General features: G+C 38.4%; 1 long non-coding RNA gene across 2 annotated transcripts; it reads left to right on the top strand.

The window, feature by feature from the left end:
- Nucleotides 1-277: 277 nt before the first annotated feature.
- On the top strand, nt 278-2,330 carry LOC136233708 (uncharacterized). 2 transcript variants are annotated; one of them, XR_010690934.1, is made up of 5 exons: nt 278-460; nt 619-738; nt 836-888; nt 1,626-1,867; nt 1,944-2,330. It is a non-coding gene; the product is annotated as an uncharacterized lncRNA (long non-coding RNA). The 2 variants fall into 2 exon arrangements; XR_010690933.1 differs by having other exon boundaries at nt 1,626-2,330.
- Nucleotides 2,331-9,326: the final 6,996 nt, after the last annotated feature.

The raw sequence follows: 9,326 nt of genomic DNA, 5'->3' as shown, positions 1-9,326 counted from the left end.
TCTCAAATTTTTAGAATTATTTTTATTTTTATCATAATTTATTTATTACTTTTTTCCACCCACTTCTCATTTTACATCGCACGATTGATGTTGCACACTCATTCCCTCAGGAAAAAAAATCTTCTGTCCCTTTGAATCCGTCTCCTTTCCTATCTCCCAATCAATTAATTACACATGTCAAATTAATCCTAATCATTATTAACACTAATTATTTCTCTTAACCATGGTTACCCATACTCTATCACGTTAACAACTCTAATTCATGATTATGGCAGATTTCACAACGCCTCTCTCTGAATTCGATGTTCTTCTTTTTCTTCTGTTAGATTTCTCTCTTCTCAGTTCGTTTCTCTCTCTCTCAGTTCGACTATTCTTTTCTGGAAGGAGGAGTCGGTGTATTTTGGGAAGAAATTTCTTATTTTTGTAGCAAAAACAGTGGCATTGTGGAGCAGAAACAGAGGTAGTCTGTCTCATTTTCTCACTTTGCCTCTCTCTCTCTTTTAGTTAGACCATGCTTTTGAAAGCTGTCTCTGTTGTAAGTTTATATGTCTATAAGGATTTTCTTTTCTTATGTTGATTTAGAAGTTAATTTTTGGTTAATGGATCATGTCAATGAAGGTGGGCAAAGTTGGAGGAGAGAAGTCGAAATCAATGTCTAAAGTTCTAAGTTACTAATTAAATTCTTTTGAAGATTTCTATTTGTGCTTATGGTGTTTGTTAAAATGCCTGGCTGATCAGGTTTGAGATATGCAACCTGTGATTGATACTTGATTTCTGTTCTTTGTCTGATTTTCCGCTTTGATAATGCCTTGTTGACTGAATTTGCTTGTAACAGAGAGTCTGAAAAATCCAATTCTGAAGTGACATGGTGATGACGAGACTGCATAGGTAAATAGGATTAAATCTGGCTCTTCTTGGATTGAATCATCCTTTGGTTCTTTTAACAACATTTCATCGTTTTGCACTGTCTAATATTTTAAGTTCTGGTATTCATGTAAAATGTCGAATTGAGTCAACAACTATCATTCCTTCTATATGTGTGCAAAAACAAGCATGATTGCATTGATCAAGTTCCACACTAGTTAATATTAGTAAGTTTGACTTAATGTTTGAATAGATGATAGTTTAGTTCGAAGAATTTACTGAAGTTAGGAGTTCTTACAATTAACGACTAAACCTTATGTTAATGTTTTTGGTTGGATGATGAGTGGATTAACTCTTATCTTTATGAAGACTTTCATAAGCTTCAATTGTTCATAGTTTTGGACAATTTTATGTGTTGTTTTCTAGTTACTAGGCAATACCATCATGAGCATAATAAAATCATAGAGGAGTCGCATTACCGTCGTAATGATCCAAGAGAAAAGTTGCTACAAAATTTGTCATTCAATCTGTTCTGGGATTCCCTTCATTAAACATCTAATGTATGTACTATTAGGATCATCCATACAGAATTTGATTAATTTAAGTTTAAGAAAGAAAACCAATTGTTGCTCTGTGGTCCCAGGCCTTCATCTTGATTAGAAGAGCATTTGCATAGCCTGATAGTTGTTTGATTCTTTGAAAAATCCAATTAATATGTATATATATATATATATATATATATATATATATATATTATGCAGGTAGCAAAAGAAAGAGCCCTCCCAATAGGACCAAAGGAAGGTGGATTTGGAATGCCATACGAGCTAATGTATGAGAGCGCTGGGTTTTTATGGGCAGCTCTATTTCTAAACAAATATCTTATAGAAGGGACAATGTCTAACGATCTCCTCCTACCTATCGTCGATGCGGTTTTAGCTGGGGGAAGAGCAGGAGCATTTGATATTCCAGCCTGTCCCTTGATGTACAGATGGCATGGAACAAGGTACTACAGTGCAGGCAATGGCCTTGCTGAATTTTTTCATTTTGCGTTGAATCTGAACTCTGGGATGTTTGTGTAGTTGTTTAGAAATGATAAGGAATTTCGAGATGTAGCGATAGAAGCAGGGGAAGCAGTAAGGAAGAGTGGATTAGTTAAGAAAGTTTGGCTTGGAGATGGTGTATCTGGAAATGCATATGCATTCCTTTCACTATATAGACTGGCAGGAGACTCTGTATATGAAGAAAGAGCAAAGGCATTTGGTAGCTTTTTGCATCACAATGCAAGTAAATTTGTGAATTGAGCAGACAATGCTTATTTCCTATTTCAAGGACTTGCAGGTGTTGCATGCCTTTGGTTTGTTGAGTATTCCTGTTATAATTTTAAGCACTTATTAGTTTCAGTCTTGGATACTGTAGAATTATTTTTTCTTATGTCCAGAGTTGTAATGATAAAGGTTTTTGGAAAAGGAAGAGTTGGCAATCAGTCATGCTTAGTTCTAATATTCTCGGAATACTGTCTCAGTCCCTTTTTTTCTTTCTTGTTGTCCAAATCCAGAGAAAAAAATGATACTAGACCAATTTGCAGAACAGAATTTTGAAAAGGAAGCTCTCTGATTCTTTGCTAAGCTGAAATGAAGATATGATTCAGTTGGATTAGCGCCATCAGTAAACAGGCAGACAACAATAGGGTTGAAGCTAGAAGGAAGGGATTCAGGACTTCAAATGACTGCATTTTTAATTTAGATTATGTAAATGAGTTGTTGATATGTTGATGATTTTTTTGGAACAAGATGCATATGAAGCCTTGGTGCTCATATGCAAATTTGAACATGTTAATCATCAAATTGTTCTATGGAAAAACAGTCAATTTTTTTAAAAAAAATTCTGTTAATTAGCATTCCATCCTTGTTTGTTAAGGAATTCTTCAGCATATGGCCCGAGGTTTGCAGGTTATATATGATTCATCAAACACAAGCCCTTTTTACTCAGCATTCTAACAATCAAGGGTTAAGAAGGCCGCACACTTTTTAAAAGATTCTTCACCTGTGGTTCTAGTCCTCCCAATTTAGGCATATTCTATTATCAAATACAAACAACACTTGTGCTGATTTTTACAAGTCAAATATGATGAATGTTCTAGACAAAAACTTTTTCATACATAACAATTCAATAATTAAAACCCATCCAAAAGGTTCATTAAACCAAGAACCTTTAATTGTATAAACTAGGTCTATCAGATATATTTATCTTACTAATTGTATTCCAGAAATTGAAACATTTTCAAGAACTTTAATTACCACATATAATAGTTGATCATGATAGTTAGAACAAAATTGGTTAGAACCAGAGAAATGAATAAAATTGAAAATAAAAGAATTGAAAATCCTTTCAGATCATGATAGTTAGAACAAAGACACGAGTTTGTGTTGCAATTCAATTTTTAAAACTAAAATTGGTTACTATAGAGGAATGAACAAAATTGAAAATAAAAGAATTGCAAATCATATAGGCCATGAAATTTAGAATAGAGACACAAGTTTGTGTTGCAATTCAACTTTAAAACTAAAATTGATTAGAATAGAACAAAATTGAAAATAAAAGAATTTGCAAATCATGTTAGGCCATGAAATTTAGAACAGAGACACAAGTTTGTGTTGAAATTCAATTTTTAAAACAAAAATTGGTTTCAATCACTAGTTAGTATCGTTGGTTTCCAATATTCTAACATCTAAAATTACATTATCAAATGTAGGTGCCTCAGTTGCTGCTCTAAAAATCAACAATTTGTTTTCAAAACACAACGATTCCTCCTCTCGAAGAAGAATAATAATCGAACTGAGAGAGAAGAACTGAGCGAGGAAGGGAGACTTGTGAAACAATATCACAACAGAAATAAGCAATGTAACAGAAGAAAAAGAAGAACGCGGGAGCTGATAGAGAGAGAAACATGTTAGAATTAAGAAATTTCTTCCCAAAATACACCGACTCCTCCTTTCGGAAAAGAATAGTCGAACTGAGAAAGAGCAACGAACTGAAAAGAGAGAAACCTAACAGAAGAAAAAGAAGAATATCGAACTCAGAGATAGACGTTGTGAAATCTGCCATAATCGTGATAGAGTATGGGTAACCATGGTTAAGAGAAATAATTAGTGTTAATAATGACTAGGATTAATTTGACATGTGTAATTAATTGATTGAGAGACAGGGAAGGAGACAAATTCAAAGGGACAGAAGATTTTTTCCCATTCCCTCAGTTTGACTCTCAAATTGGGAACTACTCTCAAATTGTCTCAACGATCTACCCATCTTTTTTAACTGCTTCTTCTGCTAACTATTTCATTAACTGCTTCAATCTCTCTCCTACTGTTTCAAATTTTGCATCTCAATGATGTCTCCTTAAAAAATTCCTTAAAAAATCAAACATTTCTAACCGAGCGAATCATGTGTGGTCCTGGAGACTCCTGACTCAATTGTGCTCATGTTCGATTCTCCCTTTGCTGGTTATTGGGGATTTTAACTGCATTCTATCTGACTCAGAGAAGGTTGGGGGTCCAGGCTACCCTCAGGGGCTGATGCGCCGGTTCCAGGAGGCGGTGGAAGAGAATCTTTTGATTGATCTTCCTACACAGGGCAGTCAATTTACGTGGGAAAGGAGTCGGGGTTCTAGATTGTGGGTCAGGGAGAGGTTGGATAGGGCTCTGGTCACTAGTGCCTAGGCGGACAGATTCCCAACACATCGGCTTCGGACTCTAATCTCAGCTTATTCTGACCACGCACCCATTTTTTTAGAGTTCGATAATCCGGTTAGTAATGTGAGGCGTAACCACTTTCATTTTGAACAAGAGTGGCTTTTAGATCCTGAGTTCAAAGTTTTGGTGAGGTCTTGTTGGCTAAGCAGTAACTGTCATAACCTTGCTGCAAAGCTGGCTGCTTGTGCCAGCAGTATGGAACAATGGGGAAAGAAGTATCGGCTGAGGTTTAGAAAGCAAATTGAGGGATGCAAGAAGAAGCTGGATAGGCTTGTGGATAGCAATGTTCCGGCTGATGTGGTCAGTTTTCTTCAGGTCAAGAGTGAGTTGAATTCCCTTCTTGATTGTGAAGCTAGATTTTGGCAACAAAGGGCTAAGAATTTCTGGCTACAGGAGGGGGACCAAAATACTAAGTTTTTCCATGCCTGTGTCAAAGCTAGAAAGCAGAGGAACACCATTCGCCACCTTAAGGATATGAACGGCCTGGTAGTAGAAGGAGTTTATGATATGGGGATTATTGCTAAAGCCTATTTCTCTGATCTGTTTGCTGGTCCTATTAGCCCATGTTATGATGCCGTGGATACCCTTGTCCCTCTTGTTACGCCTGAAATGCAGGCTGACCTGTGCTCCCCTTTTACTTCTGAGGAATTCAAGATTGCCATGTTTCAAATGCACCCTGATAAATCCCCTGGCCCTGATGGGCTAAATCCGGGCTTCTTTCAACATTTTTGGGACCTCATCGGCCCCGAGATTGTTAATGCATGCAAGGGCTATCTGGCCCGAAAGGAATTTCCCCCACATCTAAATGACACAATAATTGTTCTTATCCCTAAAATTGATAGGCCTGATTGTATGAAGGATTTTCGCCCTATTTCCCTGTGCAATGTGCTTTATAAATTGATTGCCAAGGTCCTGGCCAATAGGCTCAAGATTGTCTTACCTTTCCTGGTGTCTGAGCCTCAATCAGCCTTTGTCCCTGGCAGGTCTATCTCTGACAGCATTATGGTGGCCTTTGAGTCTTTACACTTTATGAAGAGAAAGAATAGGGGTAGAATTGGTGAGGTGGCCCTAAAATTGGACATTAGCAAGGCCTATGATAGGGTTGATTGGACCTTCCTGAGACTTGTTATGCAAAAATTAGGCTTTCCTGGGCAGGATTGATTGGATCATGTTATGCATTTCTACTGTGGAGTACTCTGTGTCGATTAATGGTACATTTGTGGGCCCGATTAACCCTGGTAGGGGCCTGAGACAAGGCGATCCTCTGTCGCCGTACCTATTTATACTGTGTGCTGAAGTCTTATCTAACCTGATTACAAGGGCAGCGAATGAGGGTTCCCTCCATGGGTGCCTCATTGCTAGGGGTGCGCCAACTATTACACACTTGTTTTTTGCAGATGACAGCTTCCTGTTCTTCAGGGCTTCTATGGATGAATGCAACAAAATTGGGATGATTTTATCCGAGTATGAGGCTGCTTCGGGTCAGGCTATCAACCTGCAAAAATCTGGAATTTTCTTTAGTCCGAATGTTGGCCTGGATCTGCGAAATGAGGTATGTAACTCTCTTCAGGTCTTTCATCCTCTGGATACTGGTCGCTATCTGGGTCTCCCTTCACTTATTGGGAAGTCCAAAGTAGCAATTTTTAGTTTCCTTAAAGATAGACTCAGGAAGAGGTTAAGTGCGTGGTCATTTAGATTCCTTTCTGCAGCGGGTAAGGAAGTGCTAATTAAGGCGGTTGCTCAGGCTCTGCCAACTTTTTGTATGAGTGTGTTTAAATTACCTAAATCCCTCTGCCTGGATTTGGAGAAGATAATGAATTCCTTTTGGTGGGGTATGAAACCGGGGGGCAGGAGATCGATTCATTGGCAAAGTTGGGATAGGCTTAGCAGGGATAAGAAAGAGGGGGGTTTGGGTTTTAGGAACCTCCAAAAATTCAATCTAGCCTTATTAGGTAAACAGGCCTGGAAGTTGATGGTTACTCCAAATTCTTTAGTGGGTAGAATGTTCAAAGCTAAATATTTCCCTAGAGACCCTTTTCTTTCCTCCAAATTGGGCAATAATCCTAGTTTTGTTTGGGGGAGTGTTTGGAGAGCCATTGAGGTACTGAGACTGGGAGTTAGATGGAGAATTGGGGATGGTAAGTCAATATATGTGTGGAAAGACCCATGGGTGAATACTGTGGCACCTTTTAGGATCCAGGGGGACGTTGTTATTGAGCAGGATGATACAAAAGTGGCTGACCTGCTTATTCAAGGTAGGAAAATCTGGGATAGAGGGAAGGTGGAAGAGTTGTTGACCGAGGCAGATGCCAAAATTGTGTGTAGGATGGTTTTACCAACCAGAGAAGTAGAAGATGGACCAATGTGGAATTTCACCAAAAATGGCATGTACACAAGTAAATCAGGGTATAGAGCGCTTTGTGATGGATATGGTGATGTGAATCAGGATGATGGGTGGAGTAGAATTTGGAAGATGCATGTTCCCCCAAAAGTTAGAATGTTTGTGTGGAAGTTGGCCTCGGGCTGTGTGGCCACTAGACATAGATTGGCAGGGAGGGGGTTGTCAATCCCAACGCAGTGCCCCTTCTGCCACTCTAATACTGAGGCACCTTTTAGGATCCAGGGGGACGTTGTTATGGAGCAGGATGATACAAAAGTGGCTGACCTGCTTATTCAAGGTAGGAAAATCTGGGATAGAGGGAAGGTGGAAGAGTTGTTGACCGAGGCAGATGCCAAAATTGTGTGTAGGATGGTTTTACCAACCAGAGAAGTAGAAGATGGACCAATGTGGAATTTCACCAAAAATGGCATGTACACAAGTAAATCAGGGTATAGAGCGCTTTGTGATGGATATGGTGATGTGAATCAGGATGATGGGTGGAGTAGAATTTGGAAGATGCATGTTCCCCCAAAAGTTAGAATGTTTGTGTGGAAGTTGGCCTCGGGCTGTGTGGCCACTAGACATAGATTGGCAGGGAGGGGGTTGTCAATCCCAACACAGTGCCCCTTCTGCCACTCTAATACTGAGCATGACCATCATCTCTTTGTGGATTGTGTATACGCCCAAGAATGTTGGAACCTATCCGGGATCAATACGGATGTATTCCAACCTGATTATCTAACGGGTTCTATTTTGCAGGTACTCTTGTCCAATGATCAGGAAACCATAACCAAGATGGCAATGACGCTTTGGGTCATTTGGAATCAAAGGAATCAGATAGTCTGGGAGAGCAAAATCCAACTACCAGAAACGGCTATCTCTCTTGCGGAAAACTACCTTGCTGCCTGGCGCCAGTCCCAGATGAAGAACCTCCCTGCTGCTGCCCGTCACCGGTCCACGCCTCAGTGGCCCAATCCGATGTCAGCATCGCACAGAATCGCCCAAGTCTAGATCCTCAGGCGGGCCAACCAGTCACCGCCCGCCTTGCTGCGCAACGAAGGCTGCCCACTTCCATCATCAACGACGCCAACGCCAATGCTAACACTGTTGCCCATCGGCTTGAGCATACGGCGCGGACGACAATGCCACAGGTACGACATATTAGCTGGTCTCGCCCCCCTTTAGGCTTCGTCAAATGCAATTGTGACGCGGCTACCTTTAAAGCTGAATCTCGAAGTGGGGTGGGAGCTTTACTTAGATCTTCTGATGGATCCTTCATGGCTTGTCGTAGTCGCATAATCCCTATTGTTGATGATATTAGGGAAGCTGAAGCATTAGCTCTACGTGAGGCATTGCATTGGTGTGTCTATCTTAATTGTATTAATGTCTTGTTTGAAAGTGACTCTTTGATTGTGGTTAATAGTGTCAATTCGGTTGATCCAGACTTGTCTGTTTATGGGTCAATTATTCAGGATTGTAAAGCTTTATTAAGTAGTCGACACGATTATAAAGTGTCTTTCTCTCCACGCCTAGCGAACAGGGGAGCTCATGTTGTTGCACGACATGCCCTGTCCAATGCTAGCGAGTTTGTTTCTTTTTCTGCTCCGGCTTGGTTGCAGGAAACTATTGTTGCTAATTCGATTTAAGGAATGAATTTAATCTTGTTCAAAAAAAAAAAAAAAGAAGCTATTTTATATATGAAGTTTATATATGTATCTTAATCTTGATTGGACTAATTTATTTTTCGATTTAAAATGTAATACAAACTGAAATATTCAGTCATAAATAACAAAAATATATATTCAGTCATAAATAACAAAAATATATTTTAATTTCTATCTTACTTTAACACCATCAAATAGTAATTTTTTATTCGGAGAAGGTTATACATTTGTTTACCATTCATGATAAGTATCAATAATATAAAACAATCAAATACAATTAGAATGTAAATTGATTGTCAAAATAATTATAATTTTTATATATTGGAGGTCAAATACAATTAAAAGAAAAATTGATATTCAAATTGTTATTTGCCATAATGAAGATAAAATATATAATTACCTTTATGTGATAAGCTCGGATATAAACTTTTAAAAATTAAATTTTCTTGATTAACATATTAAACTTTAAATTGTTTTATTTATTTTAATTATTTATCTATATACGAACCAATAAATAGTAAAATTCACGGATTAAGAAAATTTTCAAATATCCCGTGCATTACACGGGTGTTCATACTAATTATTAATTGATGTAATAGATGTATGACAATAAATAAAGAAATTTACAAAACTCGACTAACAAAGAGGCGCATTTAAATTTTTAGACCA

The sequence above is a fragment of the Euphorbia lathyris genome, chromosome 1 (genome assembly GCF_963576675.1).
Source record: "Euphorbia lathyris chromosome 1, ddEupLath1.1, whole genome shotgun sequence".
Classification (NCBI taxonomy): domain Eukaryota; kingdom Viridiplantae; phylum Streptophyta; class Magnoliopsida; order Malpighiales; family Euphorbiaceae; genus Euphorbia; species Euphorbia lathyris.
Note: the sequence above shows the minus strand (reverse complement) of the source record. Positions and strands in the feature narration are given on the sequence as shown.